Below are 8,384 nucleotides of genomic sequence, written 5' to 3'. Positions count from 1 at the left end.
GAACACATTTCAAGGAACAGAGTGACCTGGAGTCCTGTAGAGCCGATGATGAGGCCAGAGAAAGAGTGCCGGGTGAATGGAGATAAAGTAGACTGTGGATCAATGAAGTGCAGGTGAAAGAGACAACCAGTCAGGAGGGAAGAGAACGAGCAGTGGAGACTGATTGGTTGGGGTGAATAACTAATAAGCAGGGTAGAGTGAACGGGCAGGTGTGGTTAAGTTGGACTGATTGCTCGTTTGGGAACCTGGCCTGGCTGTGACATAAATAGAGCCTGGACCAATTTCCCTCTGATCTCACAGTAGTGGGAGACTCTGACGACTGCCATGTTGTGCTTTCTCCCTGCAGTGAAGATATACAGTGGGGGTCAGTATATTTTTGGCTGAATAATGATCTTTGGATGAAATAATGATCTTTGGCACTCTTAAGTGTAAGTCTCAGTTGATGAGTAACGTGGGACTGTCTTGCCCCAGATATAGACACTGACCTTTCATCTAGTGTTTGTTGTATTGGGAATTTGTTGAATGAGACATGCCTATACTTCCTGATTGGGCCCACATTGTTCAACTTGATCTCTTTGCACTAATCCAATTATTCTGTCACACTCGAGAGGAGCCTGTATTAAACAGATGTACTTTCTGAACGCGAACGTGAGGCTCAAGTTCATCACTCCAAAAATACCATCTGGAGACTGCTTCAGTGAAGATGTGCGTAATTGATTTTTAATCAAACCTTTTTGTTTGTCACAAAGCTACCTTGGAGAGATGAAAGGAGGGAACCATACGCACTCAGGGTATTGTACATCAGTGAGTGGAATGATGTGTGTATCAGTGATATACTGTCGCCTCAGCTCACCTGCATATCATTTAAGAGTGAACAGACTGTAGCAAAAACAACTATCATCATCATCATCATCATCAAAAAAACACCAACACACTGGCTTTATTTCCAGCATACTCTGGTATGCAATCAATTTCTGAAGTTTATACATATGAGGTATTGGTGCCCACTGATATGTAATTTTAATTTTTTTCACAGGCTGCTCACAACATATTGCCGTCTTCGGTGCATTAATCAAATCTGTGGTATGACATATTTGAAATGATATTACTTTTGGTTGTTTGTTTTCAGGTGGATATTGTCAGGCCCGTGCTAGCACACACAAAGCAGATGAAAAGATACCAAAACACTGTTTATTAATACTTTTAAGGCCATTCGTCCATTAGCTTTTCAGGTCTAAATACTGTCACCACCTCCCTCCATCCCCACCTCCCTTAGAGCCAGGGGAGATTTATGAACTGTTGTTTGCTTTATGACCTGAATAAAATAAATTGAACAACATTAAACTCATTACCATGTAGACTGACATGCACTAATTTTATGCGCTACAAGCCGTGGGCACGGGCCTACGTAAACAGCGAAAATTCCACACCCCCGTGCTTTCCATGGTCAATCTCTACTCTAGTGTCATTGTGCCTATGTAGCTCTCTCACATATCACTGATCCCATCTTTGTCATAATTGATGTTGCGTGAGCCTGTCCTCCTGAGGAAAATGGCATGTTCCTATCTAAGCAACATCATAATAACCAGCGGGATCGTGGGAGACTCTCATTTTTTCTCTCTCATGCAGTGTCACAATATAAACAGTGCATACGGCAGGGTCAGACATACTCTGTAAATCAAGCCTGGCTTCGGAAATAATTACGTGTCCCATTTGATAATTGCTCAGGACTGATCGTCCCTGTTACCTATGCCTGTCTCACAAGCAGTAAAACAGTGCAAATTATGGATTATACACTAATTGGTTTTGCCACTTAAAAGCTGCATTTCCTAGAAAAAGGTTATCATCCACTACAGGTTTGTTAAGCACTTCTTAACCTCTCACAGGCGACTGCGGCAATATTTGTGCCAGGTCTATGTAATATCCACTTTATTTACCAATAGGCAAGGTCCCACTCAAATTAAACCCTACACACCAGTGTTTGCCTCTTCCTCCTCCCCCACCCCCTTCTTCCCCCCCCTTTCCCCCCCCCCCCCCACTATCGATTTAATAAGATTTATTTAGTGTGACCCTCCAAGCTAGGATTGTAAACCTGGGGCTTTTGTATACTTGCCTTATCTTGCCAAAGGGGAAAGAAGAGAAACTGTGTTGGATATTATATTGGCTCGGGATGGCCAAACCATGCAATTTGAGTGGGTTGGGAGATAACACAATTTAATACAATTCATGGCATTGACGTGACTTTTGATTACATGACATTAGCTGACGCTTCATTTTGTCAAGCGGACTTACAATATTATTTAAGGGTATTGGTACAGTCCCTGGAGCAATGCGAGGGTTAGGTGCCTTGCTCAAGGGCACTTCAGCCATGGATGGAGGTGTAGGGAGAGGTCATGGGGGATTCGAACCGGCAACCCCTAGATTGAAAGACCAACTCTCTAACCACTAGGCCATGGCTGCCCAATCAAATTTTATGCCATGATATTGTTCCTTTGTAGAAATACAGGTACATTGGATATACTGTACGTCGGATAGACATCCCATAAGGTGTTGACAACTGAATATGGCAGGCAACCATCCTCTCTTGATTTGTGTCTACCAACTTGTAAGAAGGTGTACACACTCTTGAACAAACAGAATGGATTCTCTTTGAGCACTTTTGTGGATGGAAGACTGAGGAGTGCTTTAAGGCTCTTTCTCAACCAGTCCGGAAACTGGGTTTCAGATGGCTGGGTCAGAACAGTACGGCGGGCATGCATGCCATCTCATCCTGTACAGCCACAGTGCCTAAGATGACATGGGAAGTGGAGTTGCAGTGGCTCCAGAGAGAATTGAAGAGGAGTAGAATCCAATATCTTTGGTGGCCCCTTCGTTGAGGTCGTGGTGGTGCTTCACTGGTTGTGGTGGTGCTTCACTGGTTGTGGTGGTGCTAAGCTGGTGCTCAGGTCGTGAGGCAACTGCCTTCTGTGGCTTCAGTAGTGGATACGTTGCAGTGGGTCCTGAGGAGGCCTGTGGGCACAGAGGAAGGTCAGGAGACACATGCTGAGAGGTGCTCTATCAGGGAGATAATCAGAAGTCAGAATCAGATTTACTGCACACCAAATTGTGAATCAAGAAAGCAATTTCATGCGGATGTAATCTTCAAGAGAATGGGTGTGAAAAGAAGAGACACCGTGGTCTTGATTACTTGTGCAACCGTTCATTTGTACATTTCACTGGAGTTCAGTGGGGAATATATAAAATGATTGGCATAAAATATACAACATGATTAATCGATTAGTCTAGGAGTACGATATTTCATAATTGTGGGACAGGTTTGTCCAGGGTAACACCACGCCTCATCAAATTATAACAGCCTAAATAAATATTCATACTTTTCTCTCTCAAAAAAATCCGTTGACATTTCCATTTCAAGAGGATCAAATAATTAACCTCCTTGAAATTTCTCGCAAGAAGCTAGAAGTTAGTGACGGTGTTTGATGTGCAGTTTAATCCGGTCGAGTGTCGAGACACATTAGACCCAGACGCAAATTAGCGCACACTTTTGTCCCTGTGCGAGTCGGGGCAAGGGACATTAACCTGGCGCAGGCTCTCAAGACAAGACAGTGCCTCTCTGAACACCCTGGGTGTATTAGGAGAGAGCTCCGAGGTGAGGAGATGGAGAGAGTGTCTGGGCACATCCAGTCTCATAAAAGTATTCAGAAGTACGGGACTCTGGGGGGATGGACGACTAAGAAGTTCATTTCTCCAGCTGGCCCCCCCCCCCCCCCCCCCCCCCCCCCCCCCCCCCCCCCCCCCCCCCCCCCCCCCCCCCCCCCCCCCCCCCCCGGGGGCCCCGCCCCGCCCCCCCCCCCCACAATGCTGTCTCACCATTATTAGATACAGAGACTGGCACAATGTAATTAAATCCAGCCTCACGTGACACACACAGAGTACACACACTCTATCAAAAACCATCTATTCTGTTCTTGCTGCCTTTGTCTGAGAAATGGCGCACTGTCAATATCACTGACGGTTTTATGAAACAGGTCATGTAAGCAGACATGATATTATTGGTTGACCACAGGAGGAGCAGTAATTGCACAGGGCCAAAATCTGATTTCAGCTCTGGGACTCTGTGAAGAGATATTTTTCAAGTTCATTTCTCAGAAAGGCACATAGTTTCTTTATTCATCATTGACACTTTCTGTTTGTATTTTTTATTGACAATCATCACTTTATTGATTGAATGTTTACTGTACTGTCATTTCATCGTTCAATAGACATGAAAGTCAATATCTGTTGATACACGTAGTTTATGTTATTGGTTATCTGGTGGAGTGGATTGTTCGCCAAAGTGACATGTCACTGGCTACGTTTCCATGATGTTTTTGAATCAGATTTAATAGATCGGATTTAAATAGATTGGATTAAGAATTATTATGTATATTATGTATAGTACATTATTATGTATACATGGTGCTGTCACTTAAATCTGATTAAACGTCTGGGGAACAGAGAGCATTGCGATTGGACTGAGGAAGCACGTGCTGAGCGAGCCAAATAAGGCGTTGGGGGCGTGGGGGCTTGGTCGCAAAACCTTCATGACTACCTAAGGACAAGGTGCAACCTACTGCTAACCCTTCTGCCCGAAAAATAAAGCCCTTCAGTCGGACACTTGAAAAAAATAAAAAAAGCTAGGATGACAGATCCCCTATGGTTCTGGTTCTTTCAAAATGCTGGTTGCTTACCCACCTAGCATAGAAAAACGAGTGTTCAAAGGGTGATGGGAGTAACTTGTTTGTAGTGCTTCAATTACAACATTCGGCGGGGCACTTTGTACAATTCACATATATGGAAGGCCGACATCATTTATAGTCGCTTAGGGACTTTAAATTAAGCAAAACTTTCATGTGAAAATCAACAGAAAGTGCCGCCATTTTTTTCTCACTAGCAAAGAGCACGAGCTCTTGGCGTCATCGTGTGGCCAACGAGCATGTGTGGAACAACTGGAAGGTTACATGACCGAGGAACGTGTTTAATCGGATTTAAAAGAGGAATAAACCACCCACTTTAATCGGACTTAAGTTTAAATCAGAATAAACTTAAATCCTGTTCGGTAAGTGTTTACATGATATTTTTTTATGAAGCGGAATTAAGTTTTAATCAGATTTAAAGTGAGTTAAATCGGACTTAAGTGTCTCATGTAAACGCATAGAATGATGGCTGTGTGGAAGTCACTTACATGATAAAGATGGCCATGGCAGACCAATCAAACGATCAGACGATCAATGCAGTTCAGTGTAGAAGACATTTGAAACATGCCAATAAGGAGAACTCATTTGGTGATACAGCCACTAGTTGATTGAATCTGTCCTCATTATGGACATCATTAACTCACCACCAGAGAATTGAAAAGAGAAATCTGACTGAGTTTTTCACATTTTTGCTATTCCTTTAATAGTTTAGGTACACATTCCAGTGAGTCTTTGAAAGTACCAGAGATTTTAGAGCCACAAGGATAAAGCAAGTTCCATTATTATTGGTGTCCAAATCTTATACATCCATAGGAATTTAACTGATTACAATTGCCCATAAATTTCAGCCTATTTCACATGAGCCTGATCTTTACCTATTACCCTGCAATTACCCACTCTCAGTTTTCATCTAAAGACATTTCTGGAACCAGAATGTCTGAGCGATCCTTGGTCTTGTTTTGCCTGACAAACTGGCTAATCAGCAAACAGGCCAAGGACAACAAAAGGGGAGCGTCAACTATTCTCAAGCAGTATCCAACGGAGTTCAACCCTTCCACCAGATAATGTTTTTCACGATGTATATAACATCAACTGTTCAGCGATTGATAATAAGAGAAGGTTGTCCAAATCTCTTAAAATTTCAAAGGAGAATTTCAAACACTCCTTCCACTAAACCGTTCTCAATATATTCTATGTAGACAGAAGTCATAGATTTGCAATAGAAAAGCAATATTACAGCACTCATGGCTAGCGTCGAGCAAATCTAATGCGCACTTTTCTCACCCACCGGTAATCACAACAAACGAAAAGCCGGCAATTGCAAAGTTACACCTGAACAAACAGTCAGCTAGATGACCTATCATAATACCCACACTTATCTTCTTGATCGTGGAATTTCATCAAAAGAAAAACTTTTTGCCATATAAAAGTGCAACTTTATCCATGCCAAGGACCCAGCACTCAGTCAGTTTGTCATTTGCAGAATTCTGAGAACTGACAATGAACAAGCGTTTTAAAGCTATTGTTGCTGAAAAAGAAAATAACATCAGATTACCCACTCACCCAGAGCTCCAACACTTCATACAAAAACCTCCACCCTTCAGAATTTTTCAATCCCACACATGTGATGAATAATAAAATAAATCACACATACAAACCCTGTGTAATCACCCGCACTAACATCTGTTAGAATTGTGTTGTGTGTGTGTGTGTGTCTGTGTGTGTGTGTGTGTTGTGTGTGTGTCGTGTGTTGTGTCGTGCGATGACGTGCGTGCGTGCTCAGTGCGTGGCTTGCGTACGTGCGTTCGTTGTCGTGCGTTCGTGCGTTCAGTTGGGCGGAGTGTGTGCACATTATAGGCTAGTACAATTTGTGCGTATTCGGCTAGCGTAGTGCAATGTGCTGAGTGATGTAGTCCCACAGAGCATTGAAAAGGATGTTCACATAATCTTGGCCTCTGAGATACTAAAATGCAAGAATATGTCATTACAAACAGCCCACGATGCCCAAAAAAATTCTGTACCCCATCTGCCTACGAAAATATAAGCTGTGCCCTCCCCTTTATTAGAACCAGAAGCGAAGGAAGTCCTCAATCAAAGGGAAGGGGATTCTTCTGGTTTTGTTTACTGTATGCCTGACCAATAACCACCAATATTTACATACATACAAAACTGACGTCACTAATAACAAAAAAGAATAAATGCAGGGCACAAAATCCACAATATTATTCATGCAATAGACCCTTGACTAAAGCTCACCCCTGTGAATATCCTCGGGGAGTGCATGTTCAAGATTATGTTACCTCTAGAGTAACGGTTGGTCAGTGCCATGACATATGGATGAGGTGAAGGGTCACAGCAGAACAGTAGTGGGCCACCGGGCAGCATGTTTCCTACAGCCAGTCCTGTGGCTGACCCCAGAACCAGCCAGTCAGGAATGGTCAGGGACTATGATCTCACCAGTTTTTTTCAGTGAAAGCAGTAGCTGCAACACTGGGTGGTTGTGGGTTATTTTTGGAGCTTGAAGCAGAATCCCTGCACCTGTGTTTCAACATGCACCCAATTAGTGGTTTTAATTATTAATTTTATATTAATGTTATGTTACGTTATGTTACGTTTACGTTACGTTACGTTACCGTTTACGTTACTTTACGTTACATTACAGTCAAGTTCAAGTCAAGTATTTTTATTGTCCAATTTCTTTACATGCACTGGTCATAGAAAAGAGTTTGAAAAATTACATTTCTTGCTTTTCCCCCATACAGACCATAGACTAATCTAGGTAAGGACATAGACAGTATAGACATAGACAGTACTTATACATGGACTTAAGAACATTATGGACATAGACAGTTGCCTCAATACAGACATTTAAAGAAGTGCAAGGACTGGACAAACAAGCACTTGTACTAAAAAAGAAAAGGGAAAAAAAAACCCCATATCATTAAGCAGGGTCTTATGTTTGTCCTTTTCTCCTTTTCCTAAAAAAAGTCCTTTATAGCGTTCCTGACAATGGTAATAGTAGCAATTTGAAGAAAATAAATAGTTAAAAAAGTCTGTCAAGATAACACCAGCAGCAGTGTGTGTGTGTATGTATTAATGTGTGTTTGTGTGTTTATTGCAGGTAGAATGTGCGGTGTGCGTCTGTGGTGTGTGTCATCGTTGTGTCAGTGTGTGTGTGTTGTGTTGTGTGTGTGTGTGTGTGTTGTGTGTGTGTGTGTCAGTGTGTGACCATGTGTGTATGTTTTGGTTTAGTGGCAGAAAGTGCATTGTGCTTGTGTGTGTGTGTGTGTGAGTGTGTGTGTGTTCATGTTTTGAGTTAGTGCAGGTTGAAGTTCAGTCACAAGTATAGTAGTGCAGGTGGACTGTTCAGTCGCAGATCTGGTGGTGGGATGGGGGGGGCGTTGTCAGTGGCCTCTTGTGGCTAGCGGCTGACAGTGGAGGGGATGTGGGTTGAGTGTTCAGCATCTTGCTCGCTTGGTGCATTCGTGCTGCTCGCCAGCCTGTGGTACGGAACGGAGGCGCCTGTACCTTCTTTCCCGAGGGCAGGAGGGCTGAACAGTTTGTGTGCCGGGTGGCTTGTGAACTTTGATGATCATCAGTGCTTTCCGGGTGAGGCGTGTGGGGTAAATGTCCTGCAGGGAGGGCGTG

At 43.1% G+C, this 8,384-nt stretch overlaps 1 long non-coding RNA gene across 1 annotated transcript; it reads left to right on the top strand.

Annotated features, from left to right (window-relative positions):
• The first annotated feature begins 277 nt into the window (after nt 1–277).
• On the top strand, nt 278–1,370 carry LOC134442723 (uncharacterized). Its single transcript, XR_010033461.1, has 3 exons — nt 278–364; nt 750–959; nt 1,130–1,370. It is a non-coding gene; the product is annotated as an uncharacterized LOC134442723 (long non-coding RNA).
• The last annotated feature ends 7,014 nt before the right edge of the window (nt 1,371–8,384 follow it).

This window comes from Engraulis encrasicolus, unplaced genomic scaffold (assembly GCF_034702125.1).
Source record: "Engraulis encrasicolus isolate BLACKSEA-1 unplaced genomic scaffold, IST_EnEncr_1.0 scaffold_235_np1212, whole genome shotgun sequence".
Taxonomy (NCBI): domain Eukaryota; kingdom Metazoa; phylum Chordata; class Actinopteri; order Clupeiformes; family Engraulidae; genus Engraulis; species Engraulis encrasicolus.
The sequence above is the reverse complement of the archived record's forward strand: the minus strand, read 5'-3'. Positions and strand labels throughout refer to the sequence as shown.